Source organism: Spermophilus citellus (genome assembly GCF_964194105.1).
Source record: "Spermophilus citellus genome assembly, chromosome: 2".
NCBI lineage: Eukaryota > Metazoa > Chordata > Mammalia > Rodentia > Sciuridae > Spermophilus > Spermophilus citellus.
In genome coordinates this window covers 203,821,732-203,838,120 of record NC_138183.1, presented here as the reverse complement: position 1 = coordinate 203,838,120, position 16,389 = coordinate 203,821,732, and the positions used below count along the sequence as shown (strand labels likewise).

General features: G+C 34.4%; 1 protein-coding gene across 8 annotated transcripts in view; it reads left to right on the top strand.

Annotated features, from left to right (window-relative positions):
• The window catches only part of SBF2 (SET binding factor 2), a 438,265-nt gene that overhangs the window by 27,635 nt on the left and 394,241 nt on the right, over positions 1-16,389 (top strand). The window lies entirely within an intron of this gene.

The following is a 16,389-nucleotide window of genomic DNA, read 5'->3' as shown; positions in this document are numbered from 1 at the left end:
ATATCATAAATTTAACTTTCTTATCCTTCTTGTAATATATTCCTACTCTTCTAATATTTCTACTTTTTTAGGTATAATTTAACCAGATATAATTATATTTTGTGTTTATCTTTTCTAGCACTTAGTAATAACACTAAACTCAAAGGTAAAAAGCATATAGTCTCAGACTGGCAAAGGGTACAGGTTCTGTGTTACTGTCCAGTTAAATTTTGAGTTGGGCTCAAAATTTAAGAAAACTGATTTTCTAGTCTATGATAATTCAGGTTTTAGCTTTGTTCTCTATGACAGTGGTTTGTTTAATGTAGATACTATGTGTTATATCATGGTACTTTTACATCCCTATCTTTCATTTAAATTTATTGTGAAAATTTATTTTCCTTCTCAGAAATAAGACAATTCTAAAATTTTGTTTAGCCAGACTTAACATTTTATGCTCTTGTTTTTTTCAAATGATTGTTTATCTTCTGACATGATTAGAAACTTAATGCCTATGGCATAGTAAAATTAATATGTTTATCTGAGTTTGCATTATCTGGGATATGAATTCTTAAGTCTGCATAGTTAGCTTACATTCAGGTGATTTTGTCTACTATGTTATCTTAGGTCATAATGAAGAATTTCTTTTAACTGGATACCTTGTATGATTACCCATGCCAATTTGTTGTTGAACTTAAAAAGGGACTGACCTCTGATACTGATTGGTTCTTGTCAATAGTACAGTTTCTTTTGGCCAGTGTTTGTTTCACTACTGATTTTGCTCACTCTCCTCTGCTTGTAAAAACAGGTCAGGCACAGTGGTGCACCCCTGTAATACCAGCAATTTGGGAAGCTGACGCAGGAGGATCTCAAGTTTGAGGCCAGCCTGGACAATTTAGTGAGACCCTGTCTCAAAATTAAAAATAAAAAGGCTGGGTATGTAGCTCAGTAGTAGAGTACCCTGGGTTTAGTCCTCAGTACCACAAAAATAAAAATAAAAAAAGATAAAAATGGACATATTTCTAGGTTTTATTTTTGTTTTGCAGTACTGGGGATTAAACTTAGGGCACTCTGCACAGAGCTCTATCCCTAGCTGTTTTTATTTTTTATTTTTATTTTGAGGCAAGGTCTTGCTAAATTACCAAGACTGATCTTAAACTTGCAATCCTCCTGCCTCAGCCTTCTGAGTAGTGAGGATTACAGGCATGCACCATTGTGACATTTATATATTTTATAAATGAACACATACTCAAAACAAAAATATCTGTAACTCCACATACAGTGTTATACTTTTTTATGGATTAAAAAAACCCAACCTATTACATTTGCCATTATTGTTTATACAGTGTATTTTAACTTTTTGAGCTCTTTTCTAAATTAAAATTTCCAATTATTATTATTTATATTTGTGTTTTTTGCCCAGTTCAAAATTTAGTCAGTAAAATTCCTTACTCATATGTGTGTGTTTTAGTGCTAATTGTGATATTCTTCAAAGTAAAATTGTTTCCTATTTACAACAGGATATTACAGACCCATTCTTATTTTGATTCCTAATCCATGATTTAATTTCTTTGCCCAGGTTTTCTAATTGTTTCCTTCTAAATTACTAAATATCTGTTTGAATTGCTGAATATACATTATTAGAAATGAAAGTTGTACTGTTTAAATTGAACATTTTTTTTTTTGGATGTTCAGTGTTCATTGTTATTTCTTTTATACCTTTCTGGTTATATGAGGATCATTATATTTTAAAAGAAAATCATTACCCATCTTACATGATGAATATCTAGATGAAGCAATGATTCTGGTTGCCTGTCATAGATTAATAAAATTCTAGGGCATTGTCAGTAACTCTAGAGTCTGGTTTGTGGTGGTCATAGAGGGTTATGAAGAACTAGAGAAATATTAGAAACATTATTGATGTGAAAGTATCTTTTCAAAAAAGGGAGAAGTTCATATAACCTAGGCTTGGCATTAGTGTTAGTCAAGGTTCTCAATTTTTTTTTTAAAGAGAGAAAGAGAGAGAGAGAGAGAGAGAGAGAGAGAGAGAGAATTTTTTTAATATTTATTTTTTTTTAGTTCTCGGCGGACACAACATCTTTGTTGGTATGTGGTGCTGAGGATCGAACCTGGGCCGCATGCATGCCACTTGAGTGTGCTACCGCTTGAGCCACATCCCCAGCCCCTCAATTGGGTTTATTTATTTATTTATTTATTTATTTATTTATTTTAAAGAGAGAGTGTGAGAGAGAGGGGGACAGAGAGAGAGAATTTTTAATATTTATTTTTTAGTTCTCGGCGGACACAACATCTTTGTTGGTATGTGGTGCTGAGGATCGAACCCGGGCCGCACGCACGCTAGGCGAGTGCGCTACCGCTTGAGCCACATCCCCAGCCCCTCAATTGGGTTTAAAAAAATATTTTTTAGTTATTGATGCACAAAATTTCTTTATTTTGTTTGTTTGTTTGTTTATTTATTTATTTATTTTTAAATGTGGTGCTGAGGCTCAAACCCAGTGCCTCACATGTGAGAGAAAGGCTCTCCACCACTGAGCTACAACCCCAGCCCTCAATTGGGTTTTAAAATAATAATATTTATGTGATAAAGAGAGTATAATTATTGTATATTCTTGAAAAAATATAAATTATCATGTATTGGATGCTTACAAGTGCTGGCAGAATAAATAACTTGATATTATCTTATTTAAATCTCATTTAAGTCTTTATGAGGAAGGTATTTCTTCCAGTGCTCATGCTTACCTGTTTCTCTTTTTTTTCCCCTCCACACAGAAATACTACCTCTGTAGCCCTTCTTGTGACTAATTTTAGCCAATGAAATATGAGCAAATTGATGTTTCTCATGTGGGTAGATAAGTTAAGACATATTGTATTTTTTTCTTTTACCAAGCTGTAGCCACACTGATTTTTTTTTTCCCCAGCAACACACCAAGCTTGTTTCCATTGTTCTTTCTATTTTTAATGTGTATGTCCTCTTCATCACAGTTCTTTTGTTATGGCTAATTAGTATTCTATTGTGTATCTGTACCACATTTTATTTATTCATTTATTCATTGGTGGATACCTTGGTTGATTTCATATTTTGGCTGTTGGGAATAGTGCTGCAATAAATCATAGGAATCCAGATATCTCTTTGACATACTAATTTCCTTTCTTTTGGTATTTTGGTAGGGATTTCATTGAAGCTATGGATCATTTTGGGTAGTATGGATAATTTTTAACAATATTAATTCTTCCAATTCATTTAGTTGGATTGCTAAATTATATGGTAGTTTTATTTTTAAGTTTTTGAGTATTCTCCATACTGTTTTCCATATGGCAGTATTAACATACATTCCCACAAGTGGTGTGTAAAGATTCTATTTTTCCATATCCTCATTCTCACCCATACTTGTCTTTTGTTGTGTGTGTGTGTATCTGTGTGTGTGGTTTTGAGGATTGAACCCAGGAGTGTTCTATCACTCAGCTACATCCCCAAACCTTTTTATTTTTTATTTTGACACAGGGTCTCACCAAGTTCTCTAGGATGGCCTCTAACTTGGTGATCCTTTTGCCTTAGCCTCCCAAGTAAGTGGGGTCATAGGCATGTACCACCCTACCTGGCTCTATTATTATTTCGATAATAGCAATTCTAACTGAAATTAGGTAATAATCCTATTGTGATATTGCTTTACATGTCTTGGATGATTAGTATGTTTTTGTTTCCTTTGCTGTGCAGAAACTTTTTAAATTTCGTGCTATTCTATTCCATTGGTCCATGTTTCTGTTTTTAGGCCAATATCATGCTGTTTGATTACTATAGCTTTGTAGCATATTTTGAAGTTGGGTAAATATGATGCCTTTATGTTTTTGTTTTTATGTTTTTGTTGCTGAAGATCAAACCTAGAGATTTGTGTATAGTATACAAGTGCTGTGCTGCTGGTCTGCCTTCTCAGCCCAAGCTTTGTTCATTTTGCTCAATTGCTTTGCTTATTTGGGGTCTTTGGTTCCATATGAATTTTAGGATTGCTTTTTCTATAAAGAATGTCATTGGTATTTTGGTAGGGATTTCATTGAAACTAGAGATCATTTTGGGTAGTATGGATAATTTTTAACAGTATTAATTCTTCCAATTCATGAATGTGTGATATTTTCCCATTTATTATGTCTTCTTTAATTTTTTCACCAATGTTTCACAATTCTCAATGCCTAATATTTTATCTTGATTAAATTTGTCCCTAGGTGTCTTTTTTTTTCTTTCTATAACTATTGTAAATGGGATTTTTTTTTGGATTTATTTTTCAGATAGTTCATAAGATCATGTCATCTGCAAATGGATAATTTGACACCTTCCTTTCCAATTTGAAATGTGTTTTATTTCTTTCTCTTGACTCACTTCTGTAGCATGCACTTTCAGTACTATTTTGTATAGAAATAGGCATTTTTGTCTTGATCCTGATCTTAAAGGAAATGCTTTCTCTGTTCAGCATAATGTTGGCTGTGGGTTTATTTTATATGGCCTTTATTGGTTGAGGTACATATCTTCTTTATCTAATTTTTGAGAATTATCCTGAAAAGATGTTGAATTTTGTTTAGTGCTTTTTCTGCATCCATGGAAAGGACCATGTGGTTTTGATCCCTCTTTCTATTAATCTGATGTGTTACATTTACTAATTTGCATATATTGAACCATCCTTGCATCCCAGGATGAATCCTGCTTGATCATAGTGAAGATCTTTTTTTAATGTGCTGTTGAATTCAGTTTGCTAGTATTTTGTTGAGAATTTCCAAATAATTTCTGATCCTACCATTTGATAGAATAGAAATAACAAAGATAAGATCTAACAGTTGTAACTGCACATGAAAAAATTTTGTTGTTGATGAAAATCTGGTAGCAATAAAATCCTCTTGACAAAATTCAGATCTTAAAAATTGGCTCAGAAAAAATAAACTTGGTTAAGAAAATGAAACTCAATATGGCAGAAGTTTCTCACCCCTCTCCCCTTCAAAATTCACTATGATAAAAGTTTACCTTTTTATTTGTTTATTTTTGAGATGGGATTGTTCTCATTGTTCAGGCTGACCTTGAGCTCCTGGGTTCAAAAGATTCTCTGGCTTCAAGTCTCTCAAGTAGCTGGGACTACAAGTATGCACCGCTATGCCTGGGGATGTTTACATTCTTAAAATGCAAAGATTGCTTGTGAAGGAGTCCCATGTTAGGCCGAATGGCCAGGCCCTTGTATCCGAGCTGTGCTTATTCATGGTTGGGGGATGCTTGGGAAGATTTTGGCTTTTAATAGAGAGCTGAGGCAGAGCATGAATGCTCTAATAGCTGATTACCTTCACTGCAATTGATCCTAAATTCTTTTTTTTTTTTTTTTTGTTAGAGAGAGAGAGAGAGAGAGAGAGAGAGAGAGAGAGAAAGAGAGAGAGAGAAAATTTCTTTTTTGTAGATGGACACAACACAATGCCTTTATTTTTTTTAATGTGGCGCTGAGAATCGAACCAGGGTTGCGCTCTACTGCTGAGCCAAAATCCCAGCCCGATCCTATATTCTTGAAAAGAGATCTGAATGACTCATTTCTTTGGCTTGCATACTAATAGTTATTTTATTTTATATTTTCAGAGAATTATCATAGTCATTCAATATATACATAATTTATATCTATATCTAACTATATATGTGTGTGTGTGTGTGTGTATGTATATATATATATATATATATATATATATATATATATATATATATAAAATCTATCTTGTGGGCTAGGGATACGCCAAGGGATTAAGAAAAAATGAATTAGATACTTCTTAAATTTTTGTTTTATTTTTTGATGGTGCTTGGGAATTGACCCTAGGCCACATGCAGGCTAGGGGAATGCTTTACCACTGAGCTACTTCCTCCAATCTCTTCCCCCACTTTTCTTTCTTTTCTTTTCTTTGTTTCTTTCTTTGAGACAGGGTCTTGATAAGTTGCCCAGGCTGGTCTTGAACTTGCTATCCTTCTGCCTCATCCTCCCCAGTAAGTTTTAAAGAATCTCAAAATTCTGTAGTATAAGATTATGGATATGGATTACTCATGAGCATTGGGCAGGAGGATGATGTTTTTGGGGAGGAGGGAATTGTTGGCAGCAAAGTTGTTATGCTTTAAGATAGGGCTAGAGTAGTTCTTCCTATATAGTTGTGGTAATGATTAGAATATGATACTTATCATGTATGTGAAAAAGTTTTGGAAAACTGAATAAAAAAATGGGGAGAATTGATAGAAATAATGAGGTAACTACTTTGTTAGGGAAAATTGGAGTTGAATTTTGTGTATCAGCATGAAACTTTCAAAGTCATGACCTAGAGTAAATTGAAAGATGAAAGTCAGTAATCAAAATAGGTCTTTGTATATATAGCTAGTTAGCTTCTTTGGTTGGAAATTTTGTGTGAACCTTTTATGTTTTCAATATATTTTATATACTATATCCTGACCCCAGGCAACTGGAGCTATCCAGGTGGCAGATTTGTACTCTTGGTCACCCTGGGATTGGAGTTGGTAAATAAAAGAGCACATATTCATCACTGCCTACCAGAGAAAGTAACAAAGAAGACGACTTCTGAAGGACTTCATATTGCTACAGAGGTAGAAGAATTTAGTTTCAGAAAATTTCATTGTAGGCTTGATATTTAGGAGTTAAATTTTTCCCAAATAAAAAAATACCCCCCACACACTAAGAAAAATTCAGATAAAATAAAAATATAAACAAGAACTTCCATACTTAGATATAATTGTTAGCATTTTAGTATGTATACTTTCCAACTTCTTAAAATGGTTGTGAACCACAGATGCATAAAACATATGTTCCACCTTAAATAGTGGCTTTTAAATTGATAGCATATTATGCTATTTATGAACTTTATTTCATTTACTATGTTTTAAATATCTTTCTATGCTAACAAATAAATATACACATATATGTACGTGTGTGTGTGTGTGTGTGTATGTGTGTGTTTATATATATATATATATATATATATATATATATATATATATATATATATATAATTTATTTATTTTTTCCTTCCTCTCCAGTACTGGGAAATTGAACTCAGGGCCTAGATTGTGCTAGGCAACTACTCTGACACTAAGCTATATCCCTTGCCCAGTATTAGTCACTGTATAATTTTTTTTTTTTGCATATAGTCCTTATTGTGGATGGACTATAACTGGTTCATGAATATAATTCATTTAACCATTTGCCAGTGTCAAATATCAAGTGACATGTAGAGCACTTAAAAATTCTTTTAATATTATCAAATAGTATTGTGGCTTTTACATCTCTCTGTTTCTCTCTCCCTTTTTTTCCCCTCCAGTACTGGGAGTTGAACCCAGGGGTGCTCTGTCACTGAGCTACACCCCCAGTACTTTTTACTTTTTGTTTTGAGACAGGTTCTCACTAAGTTGCCCAAGCTAGCCTCCAACTTGTGATCCTCTTGCTTCCATCTCCTAAGTAGCTGGGGTTATAGGCATCTGTTGAAAGCTTATTTCTGTTGGATGAAGTTTTATACATGAAAACCCCAGTTTAAAAGACATGAATATTTTTAAAACTTCTGAAATATATTACTGATTGACCTTTATAAATTTTGCCAGTTTACTTCTAGAAGCAGGGTATGTAAATGTTTTGTTCTTTTTTTTTTTTGTGGTGCTGGGAATGCACCAAGGGCTTCCTGCATGCTAAGCATGGTGTTCTACAACTGAGCTACACCCCTACCCCCTATTGTTTTTCTTTTAATCTCTCAGCTGTAGATATTATATTTCAGTTTAACTTTTGCCAACCTAATAATAAATGGTGTCATATTTTAATTTACTATAAATGTTTGAATCTAAAATGATAAAATGTTACTGAGAAGTAGTAAACCAATTTCCCTTCAGATGGTAGAAGTAAGCTTCACAGAATGTTATTTTAGAACTTTCAAGGTAGGATGGATGAATTACAGACTGCTTTTGATAGAATTAGCAAAATGAAAGAAAAATTGTTCTTTCTCTTTAGAAATGATACAGTCATTGTCATGTAGAACTCTTTAGAGATAATAAAAGAAATAAAAGTAGAACATGTATTAGGAAATACATTTCTATTTATAATAGCACAAATACAATTTTTATGACTTGTCTTTAGGAACAGAGAGTACTCCTTGTCTTGGATTCAGATGTTTACTATTTTCTCAAGAACATTCTTACACCACTTAAGACAACTGCTGTTTTGATTGGGAATTGGGTTTTCAAAATGCTATAATATATTAAAAAATACATTTTCATTTATCTGGCATTATTTTATGTTCCATGTGGGTCTTTTTTATAGAAATAAGAATGTTTTTATTTTTTAAATGAAATTATTAAATGTTATCAGTAATATTCTCAAATTGATTCTATTTTAAGATGTTCTTAATATGGGTTAATTTGGAAGATTGCCAGTGATTTTTTTTTTTCTTTTGGGTACTGGGGTTTGAATACAGGGATGCTTTACTGCTGTGCTGCATCTCCCGGCACTTTAGTTTTTAATTTTGAGACCAAGTCTCACGAAAGTTGCTGAGGCTGGCCTCAAACTTGTGTTTTACATCCTAATTCTGAGTAATATAGAATATCAGGGACAATAAAGAAAGATGTCCTTTTTGTTTTTAATAAAAATTATGTTCTTTTTATTTTTAATAAAAATTATATCTGAACATTTATTTGTCATCAATTTCCTCATACGTCCCTATTCCCAGAGAAAGTTAACTAAGAGGACATATATACTATCTAAAATGGAGCAATATTTGAAATCTTTGTCAACTTGAGCCCAGGTTGGGTTTTCAGTTAATAAATAAGAAATTTGTTTTAAATCATCAGTATTCTTGTTATATTTTGAGCATCCTGGAAAAACATGCAGATGTGGTCCTTGTTCTCATAGAGGTGTGTTATTCAACTATTTGTCACTGTAACCAAAATACCTGGCAAGAACAACTTAGAGGAAGAAAAAATCTTGAGCTCACTGTTTCAGAGATTTAATCTAGCATCAACCAATTTCATTGCTCTGAGCCTGAGGTGAGGTTGAACATCATGGAGGAAGGGCCTAGCAGAAGAAAGCTGTCAGTTTATGGCAGCCTCCCCAAGGGCATGCTCCCAGTGACGTACTTCCTCCAGCCATGCCCTACTTGCCTACTTTTACCACCCAGTAGTTCATTTAGATTATTAATCCTTTAAATGAATTAATCCACCAATGCAGGCACAGGCCTCATAATCTAATCATTGCATCTCTGAGTGTTTCTGTATAACTCATGAACTTTTAAGAGGACACCTCATATTCAAACCATAATATGGGGTCTCAGATATTTGAAGCAATGCAAAACAAAAGCACTGTAATTACAATTTGTGATATGTACTATAAAGGAAAAAATAGCACAATATTAGAGAATAATGGAGAGACATATTGTGGACAGAGTGATCAGTATAGGCACTCTGAAGAGATGGGGTTTAAAAAAATGTGAAAGATTAGAAGGAACTAGCCATGTAAATAGCTTCAAGAAGGACAAGGTAGGGGAAATTAATCAGTTTGAGGGAAACAGTGTATGTACAAGAACTTTAGGCATAAAAGAGCTAAGAATGTTCAAGGAATGGAAAGGAAACCTCTGTGGCTGAAATATGATAGGTGAAGTTGAGACTGAAATGGAATGAATGAGGTTATAGAGGTAGGGGCTAGATCATGAAGATACTGTAAAGGAGTTTAGATTCTGTTCAACATACAGTGGGAAACCAAGAAAGGAGAGTGACAAGATCCAGTTTATTCTGAATAATGGATAAGGGGAAGGACTAGTTATTCAGGTAAGAAATGATGGTATTTTGATTAGTGTAGAGGCAGTAGAGACTGAGAGAAGCAGATAGTTCAAGATACATTTAGGAATTGTAGCACAGGCCTGTAATCCTAGCTACTTATTTTTAGCTTTACCTTTTAATCAGGTCCTTGCTAATTTGCCCAAGCCAGCTTCTCTCTCGTCTCTCTCTCTCCTCCTTTTCTCTCTTTCTCTCTCTCCTCTCTCATGTTCAGCTTCATCTCAGGCCCAGAGCAATGGTACCAGCCAACCATGGATGGAACCTCTGAAACTATGATCTTTCTGCCTCAGTCTCTCAAGTATCTGAGATTATGGGTTAAGTGCTACTGTGCCAGACACCCCTAGATCTCCTTTAATTTGTTATGGTCTTAGTTTTCTCTACATCACTGGGCACAGGTATGTTAGAAATAAAGAGGTGCTGCAAGAAATGAAACACATGCTTGAAAGTAGGGGGGCAAGACAAACCTTTACTTCTAGCAGAAGGGCGTGCTATGTAACCTGGTTAGCAAGTGCTCCTTGGTGGACAGTCTGCTTGCTTTTGTCTCAAACCTAACGCCTTGCTGCCCTTCACTCTGGAGGAGCTCTGGGTTATAGTCTACACGATTGTCTAATTTTAGAATTAGGGCAGGCAAAAGAGGGGAGGGGGGTCTAAAATTGATCCAATTAAGGCTGAATACTAGATTTTGAAAATGAACCACCAGACTTTCTGTTTCTCACAGTTATAATAGCTGCTTGAAAATCTTTGCAAATTCCAGCATCTGGCTCATCTTGAAATTAGTCTGTTTGTTGATTATTTTTTCTTTTGAAAAATAGGTCAGATTTTCTAGATTGTTTTTTAGTTAAAGGAATTTTGGACTGTGTACTGGACTTTGTGAAAATGAATTTGTGGAGACTCTCAGGTCTGTTATATTCCTCCAGAGTGTGTTCATGTATTTGTTTAGCAGGTAGTTAACATGATTGGACTCAAACTGCAAACTCTATCTCTTAGGTGATAGCTCTCAGTTCAGTTCTTTTATTCTTAGCTGGATTCCTTATAATCTGTTCTTTACAACTGTGACTCAGGTGCAGCCTAGTATGTACCTAGATTTGTGTCTCTCCCTTTCTGGATGTTTTCTTTCTGAGATTCCTTTTTTAATCTTACAATATCTTTGGTCTCCCTGAACTCTGTCCTACACTTCTTTAAAGTAGTAAGACTGTATAATTTATCTGGATGTTTTAGGTACCTATGGTGCTGACTGGACTTGTTCTCAGGCTAAAACTTGTTTTTGATAGATTTGCCAAATAACACTCTCTTTGAATCATTGACTTTCTTCCAGTATTTGTTTGTTATGGTTACTCTTTAGGTAGCTAAAGATTTATAATTTTTGTAAATTGTTCAGAATTTAGAGTTGTTACTTGTGAAAAGATTAATTTGGTAGGTGCTTATTTAGTTATAGCAGAAGCAAAATTCTTTTTCCTCACTTTTTGTGTGAGGAAATTCCATTCATTATTATGCTTCCTAATGTACATATATCTCATGCAAATTAGTTAAGAAATACCATTTTGAGGTCAGGTGTGATGGTGCATGCCTGTAATCCTAGCAACTTGGGAGGCTGAGGCAGCAGAAATATAATCTTGAGATCACCTTCAGTAATCTAACAAGAACCTGTCTCAAAAAATAAAAAGGACTAGGCAGGGCTGGGGATGTGGCTCAAGTGATAGCGTGCTCGCCTGGCATGCGTGCGGCCCGGGTTCGATCCTCAGCACCATACAAACAAAGATGTTGTGTCTGCCAAATACTAAAAAATAAATATTAAAATTCTCTCTCTCTCTCTCTCTCTCTCTCTCTCTCTCTCTCTCTCTTTTTTAAAAAAAATAAAGCCGTTTCACTCTTAAAAAAAAAAAGGACTAGGCATATAACTCAGTGATAAAGTTCCCCTGGATTCAATTCCCAGTACCAAAAAAGGAGAAGAGGATTGGGGTTGTGGCTCAACAGTAGAGTGTTCTCCTAGCAACTGCGGAGCTCTGGGTTCCATCCTCAGCACCACATAAAAATAAATAAATAAATAAATAAATAAAGGTATTGTGTCCAACTATAACTAAAAAATAAATATTTTTTAAAAAAGGAAAAGAAAAGGTAATTTTGATTATTGCCTTGTAAATTTCCTGACTTAGAAGATTCACACTTTCTGATCTTTTAACAGTGTAGTGGGAAGACAGTTAAATGGATCATAGTAGATTAACGAAAGGAGATATAGTAGAGGAATAAATAGGATTCCATGAAGAGAAATTTAACCCAGTTTGGTAGGGAAGAGACAGGTAAAAAGATGAGGTTTCTGGAAGAGGGAATATCTGTGATGTATCTATGAGAAATAAAAGTACTCCAGGTGAAGAATAGAATAAAAGGCAATTTACAAAAAAGAAAATTGAAAAAGAGCATATAGGGGCCTAAGAATAAATGACTTGTTAGAGGAATTACAAGTTTTGTTGTGGCTACAATAGAGGGTATATGTGGGGAAATGTCAAAATTGGAGGCCAGATAGGTTGGACCTATTATTTAGGGCCTTAGATAGCATGCTAAGGACTTTGGACTTTATTTATTTATTTATTTATTTATTTTAAGAGAGAGTGAGAGAGAGAATTTTTTAATACTTATCTTTTAGTTTTTGGTGGACACAACATCTTTGTATGTGGTGCTGAGGATCGAACCCAGGCCGCACGCATGCCAGGCGACTGCGCTACCGCTTGAGCCACATCCCCAGCCCCAGACTTTGGACTTTATATTGTAGATAGTGGGACATGTTTTAAATTTGAGTGTCAAAATCAAATTTGCATGTTAGAGTGATTATTTGGTACCAGTGTACAGAAGAGGGAGAAATGGGAAGTAGGAACACCAAGTCATGCAAGAAATTATGAAGGCCTAAGGAAGAGGTGGTAGAGAGGAGGAGATGAACCCAAGTGAGAATTTAGTAGTAAGAGCAATAGGCCTTGGAAAGAGAGTCGGTGTATGTGTTGTATTAGTTAATAAGGAGAGATTTATAATGATTGGAAATTATCCATTCTCCCAGAGATGATTAGAAAATATAGTAACATGTCTCTAGGGCTGAGAGTTTTTTCTCTCACAAATACTGTCAGGAAGCAGCAGAACATTTTGCTCCCTGGTAGAGACATCATTCATTGTGTCTGATTTGAGGCCGTGAGAATTTTGCGATTTTATAGAAATCTTACTTTATAGCAACACAATTCACAATAGCTAAATTGTGGAACCAACCTAGATGCCCTTCAGTAGATGAATGGATAAAAAACAAATTTGTCATTTATATACAATGGAATATTACTCAGCAATAAAAGAATAAAATCATGGCATTTGCAGGTAAATGGGTGGAGTTGGAGGAGATAATGCTAAGTGAAGTTAGCCAATCCCAAAAAACCAAATGCCAAATGTTTTCTCTGATATAAGGAAGCTGATTCATAGTGGGTTAGGGAGGGGGAGCATGGGAGGAATAGACGAACTCTATATAGGGTAGAGGGGTGAGATATGAAAAATTGTGCTGAATATGTGTAATATAAATTGTAATGCATTCTGCTGTCATATATAAATTTTAAAAAATTAATAAAAAAAGAAATCTTACTTTAGTACTCAGAAGAAAATCTTAAAAGTTGTCAGTGGTTATTTGCCTTTTGTTTACTTAAGAGTCTATCACATAATAAGAATTGTAAGGCATTCCACTGCTGTTATGTATTAAAAAAAATAAAATCAATGAAAGATTAAAAAAAAAAAGAGTCTATCACAGGGGCTGTGTTTATAGCTCAGGGGTAGAGTGCTTACCTAGTATGTGTGAGGCATGGGGTTCGATCCTCAGCACCACATAAAAATAAATAAATAAAGATATAAAAATACAATAACATTTTTAAAAAAAGAGTATGTCACATATTTTTAAATTTATTTTCTTCCATATTATATGCACTAGTAACTTTTATATTTAATAATTTTTTGTTTTTGTTTTAAATGAAAGAATAGGATATAAAGTTTCCCTTCTAAAAAAGGGAAGAGTCTGCCTTCCTTGCCTACCTTCAGTCCTTCATCCTCAAAGTAAACTTCTTATAAGTACCACATGCTAACCGATTGTGCCACTGGAGCTCCCAAAGTAAACTTCTTTTTGTCTGTCTGCTCTGTTGATGGATACTTTACAGAAGAATAAAATACTGAACAACTTTAGACAGTATCTATTGATTCTCCATTATGAAAGATGGTGAACTTAGTAAATTTAATAGCTATCTAGCTGTCTTCTCTCTTCACCTCCTGATTTCTGTTTGCTATGTGAATATTGTTAGTCTAGAGGATGGGTACTTTATTACTTTAATATCATTATATTTTTGTTTCCTGAATTATCAAATATAAAATGTCTGTTGATTACCAACTATGAAAGATAAGGAAATTGGTATACTTTTTACCTGTTTTTAATGCCTGTATTATTTGTTGTGACATTAAAAAATACTGATTTAGACCTTAGTTTATTTATATAATTTATTATTTAAGATACTGTGTCTGTCTTTTCCCGTTGTACTTTTAAATTCTTTTAAAATTTCTTATTCTGAATTAATTATTATTCTATATTCCTTAAATACTTCTAGTTGGACACTGTGTTAAGGTTTGAAGCATTCTATACTGGGAGAATTACTTAGTTCTGTTAGGAAATAGGAGGGAGGGATGGGAGAATCATAATGCTCTTCACACAGTTAAACAGCTGTTATGTTAAAGAAGGTGTTTTACTTATTATCTCAGATGACATGAATTGGTGAGAGTACTTGGAGAAGATATTACTCATTGTACAGAAAAATTAAGTTTTTGAATTATTTAGATATAACAATCAACTGAAATAATTTCTTAGCCGCTTCTTAGCATTATTTCTTTTGTGTTTTAGAGCTGCTAAGTCCTGCTAAAAAGGATTATATAACTGCTTGAATTCCCCCCTCACTTTGATATTTTAAAGAGTAAAATTTTAAGAAAGTATAGAAAAGGAAAACCCTTAGTTTTGGGGTAGAAAGTATCAGGAAACTTTTCTAAAAGGAGATGACATTTGAACTGGATCTTGTAAAATCTATAAGAAAACCTGGTGACTGGGAAATAGGAATAAGAGGAAAGAGGAGAGAATATGTAGAAGGGACAGTGTATTCAGAAGTTGATAAGTTTGAATGGACTTGACTTGTTTTGGAATTATAAACAAGTTATTGAAACCAGCATGCTCATAAGGATATGAATGAGAATTGGCTAGGTTCACATTATTAGGAATTTTTTAATATTTATTTTTTAGTTGTAGTTGGACACAATACCTTTATTTAATTTATTTTTATGTGGTGCTGAGGATCGAACTCAGGGTCTCTCGCATGCTAGGCGAATGCTCTACTGCTGAGCCACAACCCAGCCCACATCATTAGGAATTTGACTATTATTGCGAATATGGCAAACTAGTTAACTGGAGTAATAATGCCTTACAAATTATAGCAATGTTGGAGGAAAATGATTTGGAGTGAACAGTAGTGAAGCCAAGAATAGCAATTAGGAAAGTAATGCAGCAGTCCTTGCAAGAAATGATAAGGATCCATTGTAGTGGAGGTAGGAGTATCTTGAAGTTTAAAATCATAAGTACATGGTTATTATTAATATAGGGAATCTTCCTTTATGGAAGGCTAGATAGATATTCATGCAAAGAAGTTCCTACAAAGTGACATTTGCCTTAGTCTAGAATCAGTTTCCAGCAGGCTCAAGAAACTGCATTATTGATAGGTTAAAACTCAATATGTCTCTTGGAAAATATGAATTTTTAAAATGAAAATGAGAACTGTATCTTTCAGAAGAAAATTGTTTAATAGTCCTCCTGATCAGTACATTCTTTCCCTATAGGCTACTTTGTTTCTGGATTTGATTTAGGTTCTATCCTTTGAATGCACTTTGGTTTTTTGTTTGTTTTTGGTACCAGAAATTGAACTCAGAGGCACTTGACCACTGAGCCATATCCCCAGCCCTTTTTTTGTATTTTATTTAGAGACATGGTCACTGAATTGCTTAGTGCCTTGCTGTTGCTGAGACTGGCTTTGAACTAGAGATCCTCCTCCCTCAGCCTCCTGAGCCTCTGGGATTCCAGGTGTTCGACACCGCCCCCAGCTTCAGATGCACTTTGATTTGGAGTGGAACCATCTTGGGAGAGAGGTGGGATATAAGCTTGAGTTTTGCTGGTGTGGATCATGAGAGAGGTAGAATCCTTTGAGCTAGCAGTTTGTGTGTCAGCTTCCTAATTTAGTAATGACTTTCCAGTTCTGCAGATTCTGTAGCAGCTTCCTTGTTTGCCAGCTTCCTGCAGGGATGGGACCATCTTTTGTGACTGTGGCCCAGACAGAATGGTTCTGTGGACTAATTGTGGTTTCTGGGAGCTTAGTTACTTTAGAGCTTACCTCTTCATTTTTTCCAGTGACTTTTTGGAGTATTTGATCCTTCTTTTAAGCCCCCTTTTGCTTAAATAATTTAGAGTGGATTCTGATCCTGGACCAATACAGTAATTGGTCATAACCAAAATTGATCATCTG